Source organism: Magallana gigas, chromosome 8 (assembly GCF_963853765.1).
Source record: "Magallana gigas chromosome 8, xbMagGiga1.1, whole genome shotgun sequence".
Taxonomy (NCBI): domain Eukaryota; kingdom Metazoa; phylum Mollusca; class Bivalvia; order Ostreida; family Ostreidae; genus Magallana; species Magallana gigas.
The window spans coordinates 11764150-11783493 of record NC_088860.1 but is presented as its reverse complement, the minus strand read 5'-3'; positions in this window follow the sequence as shown (position 1 = coordinate 11783493).

Sequence of the window (19344 nt, the reverse complement as noted above, 5' to 3'; positions counted from 1 at the left end):
AAGAGGAATAATTTAAAAATGACTCCAGCTTTTCATCAGTTTTTATCCGCTATTATATTGATAAGAATCAATATTTTGTGACTAAAAAGCCATTGCTCGCATTTACTATCCATAAGAACACTTAACTTTTAGACGCTGGGTACTGTACAACACTGCAATAAAAACAAACTTTTATATTAAATCCGATTATGTAATACTTTGCTTGCGTTAAAGCATGCATCGGTATAAATAACAAAAACACATTATCTGTTTTAGAGAGAAATCCGTTCATGTAAATCAGAATTGTTTTGGTGACAAAAGCCTAATGCTAACGCACAATAATTAATACCATAGTCGTTCTATTCAAAACATGTACTCGAGCAGCAATGAATTCAAGTTATTATTGGAGTCCGGGTTACGAGGCAATTTACCTTCGGTCGGGTTCGATTAGTAATTCTTGTTTGTGTTGATAGCAATCTCAGACTGCATCATACATCATTTTTTAATAGAGATATCACGATGAATAACGACCATTTACTTTCAAAAAGGACTTCGTTCGGGGACATGACTTTTGAAAACTTATGGAGCTCAAAAAGCAAAACTAGAATATTACATAGATGAAAGGTTTAAATTAATATGATATCTTTATTTCGAATTTATTTGTACATTCATTAAAACCAAATTGTATGTCGATTTTATTGCAAAGAATAATTGTTGTGTTGTCTATTCATGCCTATTGCCTGTTTGATAAATTGTATGTTTTTAAATCTCAAATTTTCTCTCAGTCATATCATTAGTGACTTTAATGGGTAAAACAAATTGTCGTCCATTTCCAAAGACGGAGAAATTGTAAGGCACACAAATCTACCAGAAACAAAAGTACATGTATAAGGCAAAGGTATGTAAAGATGGGATGTGACTCGCATCTTTTTAAGTCAATCCTTGTGTGTACTAGCATTTCTTATGTTTACTTTTGTGTGAACTATGTAACTTCAGCAAAAATAACGCCTGGTTTAGTAAAATCTGCAGACAAAAATCTCTTTTGCAAACTTTCAAAAATATTTTTGAATACTTTCTTCAAGGAAGACACGAAAGCCAATAGATTCTAAGGAAAAATAGCATTTTCAGGCATAAGAATATTCATGCCTTTGAAAATCACGAAACCTTACTTTACATGTCTAGAGATGACACACACAGACTCTATCAAAAAGAGCTTGGTTTTTCTAGGAGACCTGTGTCAAATTTTCAATTGAATGGATGAACCAGAATCGAGAATTCGTACAGCGGTATAAAAAGGATGTGGAATTCTACAGATATGTTCATCGCAGGGTAAACAGTACTTGATGAATAATCACAGTTTTCACTCCACGGTAGCCTTAAACACAATTAGCCGATAATGCACACAACTTTTCAAAAAACAAATTACCAAAATTGCTCAGAGTAGCTTTCATCATTGTAATTTACCGCAAATCATATTGTATGAGACACAAAGGCAGGTTGATTTAGCTTTGTTACCCACAAATGATTGTCAAGCGTTTAAATCCCCCGTCAAGTGATAGCATCGAACGTCAATATAGGAAAACAATACGTTGTAAGACTCTTCATTTTTACCCTCAATATTTTTGTTACAATAACCCTACAAAGGTTCCTTTTATAGCGGGTACCAAATAGGCTCTGACGAGGATAAATCTTCTCGAAAAAAGGAAAACCAATTTCAATTGCCCACAAGTTGAACTTTATTGCAAACACAATTCCCCATGTTGCTTTAATTGTGCTAATGCTATTGTGTTCCTTCCATACAAGTCATCACTGTTTTACAGACGGTTTTGTTCCAAAGTGTCCCCTCTATTAATTATATGAAAAGCGAATGTTCAAGAGAAAAAAGGAAATAATAATAGAAGCACAATGGAAAAGAGCGGTGCCATTGAATAGCAAATGACCCATAATAATAAAGAAGTAAAGCGCTGAGTGACTTTCCTTTGAATTACATTATTTCCGTGTACAATGCTTGATAATCTCCTTATTCGCAGTTCTATGGGACCAGCGTATCTCATTACTGTGAGGAGAGAGGCACCCCGCTGTATCCGAATACATCGGACGCATTCAAACCACAGCTCTTCAATAGTGGAGGTGTTTTAAATTGTTCTGGGTGAACGAATTTTAAGATTCCTTCAACGGCGAGGGGAAAAGATATTGATATATGAGAAGCAGTGTTTCTTTTGTGTGTTTATATCCAAATCAGCATGTCTCTAGTGTTATTGGAATTTAAAAACTGGGTGTGAAATAGTCCCATGAAAGGCGAGAATTGAAATGAGATTACACATAAAAATCCGACGGGGCGTAACAGAATCCCGATCCCGAGAAAAGGAATTATTATCCAGCTTTCAAATAAACTAGATTACTATTTGCCTTATTTGTATGATTAATTTCCTTATTGGACAATGCATATCAATGTAAGAAACACCCGTCAACAGAAAATGTAACGTAAATTGACCGACTTTTTGTTGATTCGCCTAGTATGTTATAACATCGTTCAGAAACTCTTTTTTTTTTTAAATCAGAAACCAGAAAACCGGCAAAGAAATGAGAACAAAACCGACATGTGATATTAATAATTCTTTTGGACAATGGTATGGCTCGTATTAAAAATTCATTCCTCTTAGTTTGCAACTGCTCGTTTGACTTAACCTACAAAGAAGAATGATGACAACTGAGGGTCAAAGGTTAGAATTGTAAAACGACAAAGGTTACAGTTCAACATGTGCTCGCCATCGCGCTATTGTCCGAAAACATATGGGTGTCTATTATCATTCTCAAGTTATTAATAATACCTTAACGAATTCTAGATGTGGAGCAGATATCTTTGAAAGTTGTTTTTTGTATGTTTATCAAACATGACTGGAGTTTCGGATCGGAGCGATACCAGATCGTCCTTATCAAATTTCAAAGCCATATTTGAAGAAAAGGAGATGCTATTAAACGAAAAATAACAATGAGCAGATCGCCTTATAAACAACACATATGTAAATGAAACAGGAGTGATAACAGTCTCCGATAGTTTCTTTTGTAGACCTTGTCTTCTACATAAACACCCATTGTACCACAGACATTGTGCCAATTCATTCTATAAACTCCGACAGTGTTGTATTACAATCCGTGTAAATTATTTAGATTTTGAGTTATATTTTTTTTTATTCTCAGCACTACAATAGTGGAATAAATGCTATCTGGATCGTCGTTGTTCCCGATCTTGTAACGTCACCGGATATCAAATTTGAAACCAGCATACTCAAAAACTATAATTCTTTTACAAAGTGCGTACCTCAATTCTTTATGAAAGAGTGGGGTATTTTTCCGATGTAATGTTAAGTTCACTTTTACATTCTCATTCAATTGATGATGAGCTTTTTTATAGATTATACACATACGATTCTATGCTTTGCCGTTCATTTCATCATATTTCCTTTCAATTATGTATACCTTTTATACAATTCTGTTGATATCCATAGCAATTGAATCTGCAATTGCTATTTATTCCAATTATAAATTTATTAGAATATTTTGTTTGAGTTCATTCACAATTTGGCAAAGGGGATCTGTTTGAAGTAAATTTCTTTTTTCATACAGAATTTGTTAATCTCATATAAATGTCATTTAGCCTGGCATGCAGTCCGTTCCTCAATACGGCGCCATGCTGAGAGTTATTCCACGTTAACAGAACTCTTCTGTGTGGAGGTGAAAATAAATGGGAACCACACACACACACTTCCAAACTCCTTAATGTCTTTTCCAGAAACACGCGATCTTCTCAAAAACTTCTTGCATTTTCTTCGCTATGAAGCTATCAATAACAATGTATTTTTTAATCATGAAATTCGTTTCTAATTATTATGATCTTGCCCTGCACCCCCCCCCCCCCAAAAAAAAAATGAATGAATACTTATATTGTTTTTGTTAAATATACATGATAAACCTAATTATTTTAGATTCTTTTCATATAAAGATGAAATATGTGCAGTGTTATAAGACAAGTGTGGTGAATAAAATAGGAACAACAGAGAAATCCAAAACATTTTTCATTAATGTACACATACACGAATAAATGATACGTATACATATATTTTTGTTGTTGTTCAAAAATCTTATTCGATGTAGTTATGACATAAACTCAATGATTCCATGGCCATTGGAAATATTAAAAATTAAAGATGTCGTTACATAGAATAAAGCAATATGAGCTGTACTTTTTAGAGTTGTATTTTGCTGCAAACACCTGGTAGTATGATAAGTATGCATGTAACTAAACTTTAATGATAAATAAGATTTGAAAAATCATTAATTTTTGTCAGAAGAAAGATTTCTCTTCCAAGGAAAACATTGCAGATCAATTTTTGTACAGAACGACAATAATTCAATTTTGCTTCAATTAAGCCTTCTTAACAGCTTTTCCCACATACATATGGCTAACAGAAATATAAAAACCATGATATTTCTTTTTAAAAATTTTCAGCATGAAATTGCAGCTCATATTGCTTTAAATAATCATATCTGGGAAAAAAGGATGCTGATCATGAGTGTTCATAATTAATTTGTAAAGCAGATTTTATAACAAACATATTAATGGATAGGGGTGGATTATATTTTTATGTGAAACGCATTAGAATAAAGATTTAATGATAGATTTTCTGGATTTTCTTTTATTTGTATTAAAAACAATGTGATTTATACATGTATATTTAATTTAAGGTAGGCCTGTTCTAAGTAAATCCGGTCATATTCAGCTGTTCCTTATTGCTGCTGTTAATCATTAAATCTTTTAAAGCTTTCAATTCGTGATATTTTATAGTTATAATTGTTTTCTTTTTAAAACGTTTGCTCTCAAGTAAAATAGGTAATGTTGATAATTTTAGATCGTCAAATGTAAAATGAATTAAAAAGGCGTCTTCTTTTAAAATGAAGACAAGAATGCTTTTATCTATTTTTTCTTCATTCATAATTTATATATAAATTATTATTTTACTTCATCTCGTCATGCGTGAAGCCTGTCTCATCATGCGCTTTGAATCGTCTTTATAGAAAAACACATTTTTCTGCTATAAAAACTTGTTTTTCGTGTTTTAAATAAAGAATAAAATCGCCGACTGTAACGTTAAGTACAAAGTATCAACGCATTTTCGATCAAAAGAATTCTAATAATAAAAAAGAAACTTTAATTGTACATTTCAAAAGATGTATTCCATGAGTTTCATTTATGCTGTGTGTAGTTCACGCTTTCATGGCATTGTTTAAATTGTAACTCGTGACAAAGAGCACTATGATACTTACATGCATAGTGTCGTTAAGTTGTCTATCACTTGTCTTTACTATATAAGGGAATGCAAGGACGACCGTAAGAGGTTTTACTCAATAAGTTTCCATCATATATTTACTTATATATGGCATTATGTGTCACAGTTTTAACCGAGTTTTGAAATTAAATTTTTGATTTATTTCATGATGTACTTCAAAAATACTGAATGCACTTTTAGCATTAGGACAAAGTCCCAATGCACACCTTTATCTTTAATGGTAAAATTAAAAATATGTCTGAGGGACACTTCTATAGAAACGGAGGTGAGCTATGAATTTGAATACATTGGAGGCGCTGCATCTAAATTGATATACTATATTGTTATACTTTCATGTTAAATACTGAAATCTGATTGGTTAAGACGCAGTTAATAATATTTTCTATAACCCTCAGCGTTAGCAACGCACTTAGCAACGGGTAACATTAAAAAATGTTACATGCGCGAAAATTATGCGCGTACGGTTCGCTGTAGAATTCACGTTATTCCTATATAAAAGCAGTAAAATTTTCTTAAAAATTAAGACATTCAGTATAACAAAATAAATAGTGCCTGTTTGGGAGGATAACAGTTGAAATTGACACCCCTCGTAAACCATTGTCAACATCCGCTTCGCGTCGGTTGACAATGGTTTTCTCGGGGTGTCAATTTCAACTGTTACCCTCCCAAACAGGCACTATTTATATAGTAGTTCAACTATATTCGTGATTTGCTTGTCTAGCTGAATTGATTTAATTAATGCTTGCATTACCAGATATTTACTTGAGCCAAAACAGAAAAATCCGAAACATGTTATGCATAAATATTGAACTGTTTGTTGTCAGTTAGGTTGACAGTTTGTCTTTTTCGTACTTAATGATAGAAACTTGCATCATAAGGAATAAATTCAATAGAAATCGATTTTTTTTCTTCATATTTTCAGATCAAACAGGGCTGGAACAGTTTAAACTTAGTCGTAAGCTGCATGTAATAACAGACATTCATTTAAGGTGGTATAGGACACCTGTCGATATTAATGTGGATAAAACTACATTATAATCAAACTGCTTTCAAATTTTACAATTTTTGTTTAAAATTATGTCTCAAGTTCTTGGAAAGGTAAAAATTATAAAAATGCACTGCGAGATTTGAACTCCTGATTCAAATTCGCAAGTAACGCTGTAACCCATTGCGCTACGTTATTAGGAAACACATTTTGGAAAGAAAAAAATGCAAGATAATACTTGATTTTATTGTTTATTTCGATAGGAAGTATATCATAATATTGAAGTGTCCCATACCACCTCAAACGAGATGTGCCTATGCAGGATTAAATGATAGTTGATGTATCTATATAATTCACGTTAAATATTTTACAGCCTACTATAGTGAGATTCCTAGGGGACTTTGAAGTGACATACGAGGGTTCCATCACTTAGTTCCAGCATCAATCAAAGACTACTATACCCTATTTTCCAACGATTAGATCACTAGCTATATCACATGCATCCTCTTTTATGATCGGTACTAGCATGGTACAATATTCTCAAACAGAATGAATAATTTTATATTTGAAAAATTGAAAAGGGAACATTGGATCTTTATCAACTGAGCATTTGTTTCATGAATTGTGAATGATGTAGGAGAAAAGTAGAAATTCAGACCCTTACTGCATTATCAATATTTCATTTAAATGAATTTATCTATGTACTGAATTATATGATATCATTTCCAAGAATGACTGATGCCGTACAGCCGCAATTCTAGGAATTAAAAATATAAAATAATTGGTTTCAAATAAAGTATCTTACTTTCCATGACCATTTCCATAAAAATTAAAAATGAAGTTTGATATTGATTTTATACAAATAAACTTATTACAGTCCAATTTTTGTTTTTGTTTGCTATTATATGTGAACATGTATTTGATACATATTTTCGTGACACTTACAGAAAGAAATAACATAAAATAATTCATGATTTTATCCCCCGAAAAAATAATCCATCAATTGTGGCGATTCCTTATCTCGAACCCGATCTTGATTGAGAACTCTCGTTTTCTTTCTCTTAAGATCTCTTCGGGCTCTCGGTGCAGTTATTCCGGGTATGAGACCACCCCGCTGAGCTGGAATAGCAAGCTAAAAGACCCGGAACTGAGCAAGAATAAACTTCAAATCGACATATCGAAAACATCTTCATACACTCGCGCTGAGCGACAATTAGTCGTAAATGGTCTTGCTTGTAGCTTCAACTAAGCTTTGAATACACTTCCGTTTTCTTCTATTTAAGTACTCTTTGGCCGAAAAGGTTATTGCGGACAACTCGTCATCCTCTACAAAACTTCTATACCTTACGAAGGAGTTGTCGCAAATTCATTATACTATGTAGAAGGATAACTACTCAATTCATACCTCCGAAAGATCTTGACACATTATGGAATTGTTGGTAATTTTAATATCAATTCTTACAAAAACTCGGGCTAAACTCATGCACAGGCTAACAAGAGATACCACACAAATTCTATCAAAAAGTCTTTTTACAGCTATTCATCTATGAAAAGCCTGCTTCGCTTTTGTATACGATTCCTTTTATTCGCGATGAAAAGCGTGCAGAGATTGAATAGAGCAGAATGATTTTCAATTTTCTCCTCAACAATAGTGGAAACGGGTTGAATGCTAGTTCTGTTGATTTCATTACGCGCCAGGACAATGGCGCTTGAATATATGTCAATTTCGCTGAATGGGACATATTTGTTGCCACAGTCTCATTATGTCACCTACAATAGAGTGGCTTTCAAACTCCATTCAGCTGCATTTGATATTGGTACTTCCCTCCCATTGTGAACATTCAATCGTTTCTTCCGAATTTTCTTTTGTCCATATTGTTATATTATGCTAAACCTGCTGGGATACCCGATTTATACAGAATCTTGACAGCTGCATACCTACAACCCATATCTTAAAAATTGCATGACTTTAAACTCCATAATGCTTCAGATGGAAAAAGAAGTTATTAAAAAAAGTAGAATGGATAAAATATGATAACTTTACACAAGCATATTTTATTACCTCAAATGTAAACGTGTGCTCCTCAATACAACAATGATTTATTAATTTTCATCGAAAAATTAGTTTTTACAAGTTTGATCATATCAGTTTCAGCACACGTCAGCGATACAGCTGAATCCCTGAATGTAAGGAACTAACAAATTTTATCCCATTTTGTTAATTATTGATGTCCCTAATGAAAAGTGGCATAGTTCTAAAAACTTATTCTTCTTTTTTTCATTAAAAGCCCCGTGGCCTCCCTTGGTGGCAACTGCTTTAGTTTGATTGCATACTAATGACCGCGGCACAAACAGCGGGTTTCTCATAAGAATGGGCACACTTTACAGAATCTGTTCTCTGGAAACAAAATGAACAATATCAGGAATTAAATGGGTGTTGATTATTTATGCAAGAAAATAGAAAATGCAACGTGCTTACCCACAGCGACACGCTCTGGTGATTCGCGGACCATAAGCAGTGGCATTGAAATGTTGCTTTTGACGATCACACGGGCTGCCCCTTTTCAGTTTTTTTTTGTCTTTTGCTATCATAAAGAGTCAAACAAATAAAAAAAACATTGTTGCTTTCATCTGATTTCACCAAACGTGTCATGCTAATTGATGAATTAACGAGATATTAGTTATTCATCAGCATAAGAAATGAAAGCCGAAAGGTTAAGATGGAGCCTGTTATTTTAAAACAAAACTGCATATGAAAAGAGCACGTTTTTTTGGATTTATTTGTCAGCTGTTCCACGGCTTCTTTACTAATTTTCCCAAAGCAATCAGATAAAAATTTAAGGGCCATTTTCCCCGAGAGTAAACAATGCTTACAAAGATGGGACTGCGACAATCGCTCATTTGTGAAAATGAACTGTGTTGTATTTTATGACATCTGAGAAAAAGCGAAACTACATAATTCATTTCATTCCCCATTCTTGTTTCACGGTACTCACACCTATTGCTGGAATGGTATAATTGATTTCCACATGTTTAATTTGTTTTTCTTGAATTGTGGAATACAATTTATTTTGTCATTTATTTTATAAAAGCTTGATCATATGCTAATTCCTCGGAATCTTTGTAAAGCATGCAGATGATTCCTTTGTTAGGAACCAACGTTCTCAAAAGACGTATCAAAGGAAGATAAACATGAATTTTTAAACAGAGAATCATGAAGCTAATCCCAAATGTTACAAGTAGAATAATAGACTATTCTGAATAGCTAGACTTTAAAATTCAAAAGGAATAGTTTACTTTTTGTTCGTTTTGTTAGGAAAAAATACCCAATATTCGGCATTATTCCATAGTCTGCTGATGCAAATGGCTGTCAAGGATATTTACTATGCAGATTATAAAAAATAACAATTTTTTAAGTATGAAACATACAAAGTTATCATCGATTATTTATGCCAAAATACCGCTTATATCTGGCAATTCGACAGGTTGCGAAAGAGTTATCAAATTAATATTATTATCAAAAATGAATTCATCAACTTAAAGTAGATTGGAATATAAAAATACGCAAATTTTTTTCGACACCAAAATAATTGAAAATCTCTATTCGAACTTTTCCGATTTTTAAACTCGGCATCTCTGTTTCTTCCCTCCGATCTAGGTTCCAAAATAAGAATTAAATATTAAATGAAGATGTTAACAAGTGCAACTGACTTGGTATTTACAGAATCTCAAACATTATATATTTTGTTTTAGGTATTAGATTGACCCATTAACACATTTTTAATCAATTATATGAAAGTACTTTTATTTTAACTTTTACATGCCAAATATAGTTAGTACTTGGGATTTGAAATAACCCTTTGCGATGCAAGGCAAACTAATGTTTTAATCAAGTTGAACAGTTCTGAGACGAAGAGAGTGTGAAATATGAAAAATATAAGATGAGGCTTAGTTTCATTCTATTTCTAAAGAACGCCGCTAAATGAAGGTGTCTCTTTGCCCCTCAAGAGACTGTTCATGTAAAGCCATGCAATCCTGGCACATAGCAGGCTATGGCGTGTAAAACGTTGCTTTATTCATAATTCTTGTGATGTATATTCTAAATCTTGTGATGAATGTTCGATATCCTGTGATGCATATTCTCCAACTGATCCATTAATATTTTTCATATTTTATGATTTTTGCCTGATTTGTTATATTAAAACAATGAAATGCTTTCTTTGGTGATTTATGTGTGATATGAAGATAATCAGTATTGCAGACAAAACGCGGATCGTGTAAATTTTTTCAGCATCGATCGCAACCATCAATGAAAGCAATTTATTGTTTATATATACATCTTTGTTTTAACAAATTAATAAATTGATCGTAAAAAGATTTTTAAAATTAACCAAAAAATTTGTTAATGTTCATCAGTACATTAGATAAAAGAAAGAGCCATATCGGAATTTGAGTCTGCCATCATCATGATTATTTCGTGCAGTCCGTGATTTTTTGTCGCTGAGGGTTTCGACCAACGGTTAAAGAAACTGGGTGTGTAGATTTCCGTCTGGCTTATTGAGCTTTGATAACAAAATAACCATAAGTTTCCGTAATAAATACAGGGAATCATATTCTGTAGATGTAAATAAATTCATATGTTTTCCTACACTGGTATTTCGACCAAAATTTTGTGATATTGGTACAAGAGATACTAGCATTTGCAAATCTTTTATGAAATGTATATATGTATACATTTCATTCACATTCAAAGTAATCTGAATAAGAAAAAATATTTCACAACACTAAGACTTTGTAAGAACACTGTGTTATATGATTATGCCAGTCAAGGTAGTATTTTTGCATTCGTCTAAGATGCATATTTGGAAAAATTCAAAAATGTGAAATGATAGACTATTGCTTAAAGAGTGTTTGACCACTTTTGTAAATAATGTACCGTATTTCAACTGCCTGATGGGATATTTACCTTTTTAAATATTCCTACGGAAAAGCAATTTTCCTATAGGATCTTCAAAATTTCCAAAAGGAATAAAAGAGCTTCCTAGTGAAGGAATATGACTTCCGAGAACAAAACTCCCAAAGAATTTCAAGTAAAACTCCGATAGGAAATCGTAGTCTCCAATGGGGAAAATTATCTGTGGGAATTAAATTCCTGTAGGAAGTACCAATATCTTATGGATAGGAAATATAACTACAATGTACTGTAGGATTTTTTTTTAAATCCGATCCTCCTGGATTTTCCAAATTTCCTTCGGGAAAATTATTTCTCCTATATGAATTATTATGAATTATTAATTATCCATAGGATATAAAGATTTAAAGTTAATATTTCACCTGTCATGCAGATTAGAGATTAAAAACAAAAATGGTTAATGTGTATACTCTTTATGCCGTGCTCTGTTATTTCAGTGTATATGGAATTTTACAAAACGTCATCCAATGCGGGTGCAAAAATGAAACATTGGCGCCGGCATAATTATCAGGCACATTATTGAATCCTTGGCTTACCAAAAATTATACGATTTGAAAAGTTAAGAGCATATCGTTAATTTAGTCTAAGAGAACTTTTCAGAAAATAACATATTCCAAAAAATGTACATATAAGGAACAACCCTTCATGTGTTTCTGATTTAGCTTTTATGTTAACAAACGCTTGGATGGGGTTTTTTACGTAATAGACTGTTTTACTGTGTAACTAGAAAAACCTTTTTTTTTTCTTTCCAATATTTTTTTTTATTTTTATTTTAAATGAAGCACATGCATGCGGAAACAATGAAAGAAATATGTCTTTTTTCACTCTCTCCTTTAAATACCTACTACTCAACCTTGCCGTGGCGATATCAAGAAAGCCCATTGCCTGATAAGTGTTTCTTCTCTATTAATTAAGTATTTGACAATATTGTATATTAACTGATCATAGGGAATTTCTTTCAAGAGATCTATGACCATTCATTTAATCCATGTTTAAAATCACTCGAGATTTTAATCAAACTAATCATTTCAAAACGATGACGTAATGATACTTAGACAACCTTTTATAACCCACAAATTTAAAGTTAATATAGACAGATATTTTTTCATTTTTCATCAATTATCTTCATATATTAATTCCCTCGTTAATCCAACCACCCATTGTTGTTTCCCAATAAAGCGTGCATTATTAATTCTGTATAACAATGATATTTACGTCATAGTATGGTTAATTAGATTATTTTTTAATGACAAAATGTTATATAAGAGGTATCGACCGATTTTACCATTTCTAATTTCAAGGTAAAAATGTTAGTCAAGTTTCTTTTACATCAAATGGTTTTAAATCATTTAAAAGAAGGTAATTCCTCTTAACCAAGATACCGAATAACTGTACAAATACAAGTAGGATATGAAAATCTCAGCAAAATAGTCATTGTGCTTAATTTTGTGTTTTGTATATATATGCATTTAGTTCCAAATGTGAAATAGTTACATAACCCTTAACTCTTTATTGGAATGAATTGAATGAATCTTAAGAACATGATGAAATTTATCATACTATGAAGAACAAGGAGAAGAAATGGGAAGTCAGGATTTGTGACAAATCATAAATAAAAGTACAGCGTTTCGTATATACAATCAGTTTTAAAATCTAAAAATATGTTGTTTATGAAACTCGTTTATAAAATCAAGAATTATTAAAGACAACACCGATACAAATATAAAAGTGTCGTATATTATAAATTGATAACGATAAATTAATAACAAAAACCCTGATAATCAAATAAATATGACGAAGAGAAAAACAAAATCAACTTGCACCTGAACCTTTCGATCATAAGCTGTATTTACAATACTGAAATTTATACTTGAGCCGACTAAGCCATGTGTATGCTTGTAAAAGATACAATGCACTCAAGTGTAAAATGATCAAAATAATAATCAAAGGATCATTTTCCTTCATTATAAAAAAAGAAAAGAAATACGCGACAAACTTGTGGTTACCATTTCCATACGAAATAAGTATACCACATGCTCTGGTTCAAATGGTGAAATCTCAACAAGCTGCAGGATTCTACAGCAGCTATGCTTATACTTTACCTATGTTTCTGGCGATTAAATACGTGAATATTGATAAACATGTGATGAGGACATGACTTTGACATTGAGAAGCCTCGATTTTTTATACGTTGTTTGCCTGATGGATACATCAATATCCCTCGCCATTTCTCTTAAGTTAAACTAATTTTTTTTTCTATTTTGGTTTTAGATTATAAATTGATACAGATTGTACTTAGTAAATAAATCCCACTTGTGTTCTACTGTAATAACTATACAATTTTTGGCTGAGAAAAATAAAAACATCTCCGATTTTTTGTAAACTGCTCATATAGAAGTATTCTTTTGTTAACACCTATTACATCTGTCACATGTCGCTATTCAAGGAAAACCACATCTAGTTAGGTCTTTCCACCTTTCAGGTGAAAGACCTCTTGTTTTCTTTATGTTTTTTCTTCTTCTTCTTCTTCTTCTTCTTTTTTTCTATTTAGCTCGGGGTGACTTTTTTATTATTAGAGTTATCCAAACAATTTAAACTTTATGTAATTGCTCATTAAAAGTTATGGTACCAATTGACCCTGTGTCAAAGAACTCCCAGAACTTACAGAGTTATTGCCCTTTGAGAAGAAAATGCTTGTTATCGCTACTCCTCTGAAACCATAAGAGATACGGATTTGGAACTTTTACCAATGTCTTCACTACACTTAGATGGTTCTTCAATCTATGCATACCAAAAGGATTTGAGGCCCCCTTGTAGTAGTTATTGCCCCTGAAAGTATTTAAATTTCCATAAAATCACTTCCAACTTTTTTATTATTTATCATAGAGACTTCGGACCACTTGGGATGGAAGAGTCTACCTTGGCCGAACAAAATGACATAAAGGTCAAAGGTCAAGGTCATTTGAGAAGCTGTTAATTAACGAGTTTTTATATCTCTTTTGTTTAGGGTGGTAGAGAAAAACATTTTTATGGATGTAGTAGGACATCTTAAGACATTTTAAAATATAGCCCCTTGGCTCATACCTTTGAATAATTACAGAGTTATAGCCCCTATTGTACGAAATGCTTGTTATCGCTACTCCTCTGAAACTATAAGAGATAAAGACTTGGAACTTTTACCAATGTATTCAGTATACTTGGAGGGTTCTTCAATCTATTCATACCGAAAGGATCTGAGGCCCTCTTCTAGTAGTTATTCCCCCTGAAAGTTTTTAATTTTCTATAAAATCATTTCCAACTTTTTTATTATTTGTCGTACAGACTTCGGACCACTTGGAATAGAAGCGTCTACCTTGGCCAAACAAAATGACATAAAGGTCAAAGGTCAACGTCATTTAGAAGTCTTTTAATTAATGAATTTTCATATCATTTGAAATACAGAATTATAGTAAGGGTTTCAATAGCTTGCTGGATTGCGCAATAAGGTATTCAATTGGGTCAGCCAGGTATCACATCAAGTCCTGTGGCTACTCAAGTGGAACTTGTTATTCATTTTGTACAAAGACAGCTAGCCTGTAGAACACTCTCTTCTATTGTTAGCTTTACTGTTTATACGATTGTGTAAAGAATATTCACTTGGCTCAGTTTTGTTCATAGTAAGTGGAAAAAAATTCAGAAAAGTAATTAGATAAATCTTTACCGATATATACAACATGGAATTTTTTAAAAAAATGGCTTGATAATAATAAAAATAAAAAATCTCTTTTAAAACCATTTATCAATTAATGGCCTTGTGGTTTTCCCATTTTATAGTACAACATATATCATAGGTATAGTAATGTTTTGTAAATCTTATAGAGCAATCTAGCAATTCATTAAAATATTAGGTGGAAAGACCTCTAATTGTTCTCGAACAATTAGCCTACTAGTTAAATATTGTTTTTCATATGAATAACACCCCATTGCGCGATTTGATAAACGTACTGTAGGGTCTTGATTTACTCTATTGAATCGCTATTATTTTTTTTGTGGTTTCACACAACTGTTATTTTACATTATATTGGCGTTATCCCAATTCATTTCTGTGTGAGAACAACTTATTTCAGCACAAGGGTTGTGTTCGCTACATTTACCTAGAAGGTCAAACGTTTTTCGTAGCGTTGACATTTCCATTCTGGTGCAGATTTTATAGTTGGTTGCTTAACACTCTGTTGTAGGAGATATCGCGCCACCTGTGCCTCTGGGAAACGCTTGAGCCTTTTGGGCGCATAGGGGTCTTCTTGCTATTCTTGCTATACTATGTACGTCTGTCATGACCTAGGATTTTGGGACTCTTTGTTTTTTTTTTTTTGTATTACATATCAAAAAATAGGAAAAAAGGTTGGATTTTGGTCTCATTTAGACTTTTACTTTTATCCTCGTATGCCAGGTATCCTTGAAATCATAAGAATGAATTTCTTCTTTTGGCATATTAGGTTTGTCGAGCAAGGGATTCGAACATGAAACAACTGTCCAGCTGATCAGGTCAAAGCTAGGGATCTATACGGAATGATGAATTGCGATTGGTAAAGAACTACAACAGATATCCTCAAAATTCAAAATGTCTCCGTGTGGTCGAAAACATCAGCATGGCCGTACCAAAAACGTAATCTGCTCATCGATGATAAAGAACAGATAGAACCATATTAACAAGAGCTTGGACTTTCGGTAGATGTGTCAAACAGCAATGTGACGAAGGCCTGTCTATTTCATTGCTGGCCACTCAGCCATGGCTCTTTGAAATCAACGAGATTTGTCTGGCTTTTGAGCTAAGACTATACGCAATCGGTGTATATTTCGCTTGAAACCGCGTCATTTTTAACTTGTTTTGACGCGAGTCCAACCGAAAGTCCAAGGTCTTGTTAAAATGGTTCTATATTGTCCGTGGTCTTACCGCAGAATATTGGAACCCCGCTCACGATACATGTATGCAAACAACACGCATATAGAATACAAAATGATGTCCTCACGTCATATCTGATCTGATATATAAACACAATGCATTGTTTGCAAGCATATTTTTACTAAAATATTCCTACTAAACCCACAAACCACAATACCGGTTTTAGATCAATTCATGACTAGATTATTTTGGATTCAAAAACGCCCTATTTCACAGCAATACCTTATTAACAATTTAAAATAATACATAAAATAGTTCTTCTTGAACGTCATTCGTACAATAGAGATAATATTACGATAACAACAGTAAAGGATGAATTTGAATACATAATCCATAAAGAATCAAAGGCTGATATAGCCTACATTGTTCTATCTATTTGTTCGGATTGTATTCTCATCGATTGTGTGGGAATTATCGCTATTGTTTTTATATATTTATGAATTGCAAATACCGACATCAAACAGATGGAAAACTATAACATTAACTGCTGTTAAAGGGATCAACAAAAAGGGAAAGAATAAAACTAATGAGCATTTGTATAAATAGGATCGGTCGTCATAATAGGAGAAATGAAGCAGAGGTATATATAAAACAGGCGAACAAACAGTACAGTGAACCATGTAGCTGCATGCATCTGTTACGGAGATAATAACAATAGAAACGTAATGGGTTCTTTTTTATTTACTTGCAGTTTCATTACTTAGAAATACATCTATATGGTTTTGCATTTCTAAATTAAGTCTCCACGCACAACAAAAAAAAAGTTATGTTTTTTTAGGTTGCATTTTAGTCAGAAAAAGTAGTCTCAAGTTGGATTGCTTTCTATGATCAGTTTCTTGAATTATTGTTATACAAGATCATTAAATGTATGTATATACATGTATATAAAATCAGTACTCTTTAATGCAAATTTTGTAAACATCTTTCGTAACTTGTATGTGTATTAAGAGAAATACGGATACATAGGACGTTTTAAAAGACCTAATGTGAAGAAACTAACAGAACTTAATTCTCGTTGGTTGATCCTGACAGAAAATAGTTTGTCATATTGGACAAACTGGCTAGAACGTTATCGATAACAGAGTTAAGAATAAAGTTAAATTGAAAAATTGATGAAATTCCCTGAATGCTGTTTGTGATTTTTCATGCATATATTTAGTTGTTTTCTATATAATTATGACATAATTACATCGATATTTTAAAGTAGCGGCAGTGCTAGCTTCAAAATGTATCTAAAATTCCTATTGATATTACAAAAACATTTACAAACCGAAGGCTCGTGACAATACCGACGGTTAAACAGCGAAGCAATTATATTTCTTATGTATTTTCTTTAAAAGACTATGATTAATTATCAATTATAGTTTGTTCACCATTACGAAAATATTTTTTGCTTTTGTCTTTTATTCTCTTATATTAGTTGGTGGGGTTTTTAACCGAATCATTGAATTGTAGATTGAATTTCTATCTTTGATCTATTTGATATAGCATTTTACTGCTATTAATATCAGTTACTAGTACCCAGTCATTGCATTGTTATATCCAAAGAACATACTGCCTCCATCGAGTCCACGCCATCTTCGATATCTGAAAATAAAGATGTTTAAACCTATGTCTCCCGACGAAACATTTACAGATAAAAGAAGCAATTAAAAGGGAAGACACTTTACAAAAAATAAAAATTTGTGTAAGTGACGAAAATACCGATCAGCATATGGAAACAAAATAAAGGATTGGCTTGGACCATATGGCAATATAATGCAAACCCTTAAGAAACACTTTATCAAACCATTCTACAAAAACACGTGTTTTCTTCTTATCTTATAATACATTGATCTAACGTACAAGTATCATATATTCATTTTTAACTGTTTTGTATAAATGCACTCATTATTTGCATTTTTTCTTTAAATTTCATTGAATGACATGTATTTTATAAATGGCATCTTTAAAATGCATGTACATGTACGCCCTTTTCAGAAACTTTTTCAATTAGGTTTTGTATCGAAATGGACTTGCGTGCATTTTCTTTACAAACTGTAATGAAATACTATATTCAAAAGTTGAACAGATATGACAATATTTAATCTAGGTTTATTTATTTTCTTGTTACATTTTCTCGATGCTTAGAATAAAATTCAAAATGTTATCAAGTTTCTATGATGTCCAGAAAAAAGAAAATTCACTAATGTTTGAATACCTTTTAGCACTGATGTCTTTCGTAATGGCTTAATGGTTGTCTTTGCAACTGTGTTTTAATGTATGCACCCAATACTGCTTTTTTCAGGTGTGAAATACATTACCTGTATTTTCTTAACTAATTGAAAACCGCACAATAGTTGAATACACACCTTTTCTTGTCTGTCTGTACAGAATACACGGTATTGATTTTACGCGTCAGAACGGCACTAAAATCAAACCAATCTGGAATTCACAATGAAAAATATTTACTTAATTTATTTTGAAAATGTTCAAACATGGGTTACAAAGGAATAAAAGAAATTATTTTCCAATCGCATTATAATTCTGTATTAGAAGCCACCTTAAATTTACCCATACCTAATAGAACGGGTCAGATTAAACACAAATAGCTGTGGGGAAACGCTTAGCCACAATTACATCAAAGACAATATTTGCTAGCCTTTGTCACAATTAAATGAGATATTTATTAAACAAACTAGAGCCTTTACAAAGAAATGGTACCATATTTAAATGATTTGTGATGTTAAAGCGTAAAAGAATACTTAACCAAATATGTGCTTTACCCCCGACATATGAAGGCTAGCTTTGTATTTTATGGGGCTGCGCCTATTCTTTTGGCTGCATTAGGAAACAATTAGAGAAGGAACGCGATCTTGTGACTTTCAACAGTTGTGTTGTTTGATGAAATATACAACGTTATCATTCCGGCTTTGATCAGAACAATCCTCCGACAGATATCCTTGAAATAAAATTCAATTCCGTTATTCTATGCTCAAACCCTCAGTGGAGATACATTTATGTGAATTGTGGTTATTATGTAAGATGTAGTATTCTAACAAATTTCAAAAATTAAAAACAGAAAAAATAGGGCAAAGACATCGTTTTGTTGAGAATTGTATGTGAATCAAAGGTTTTA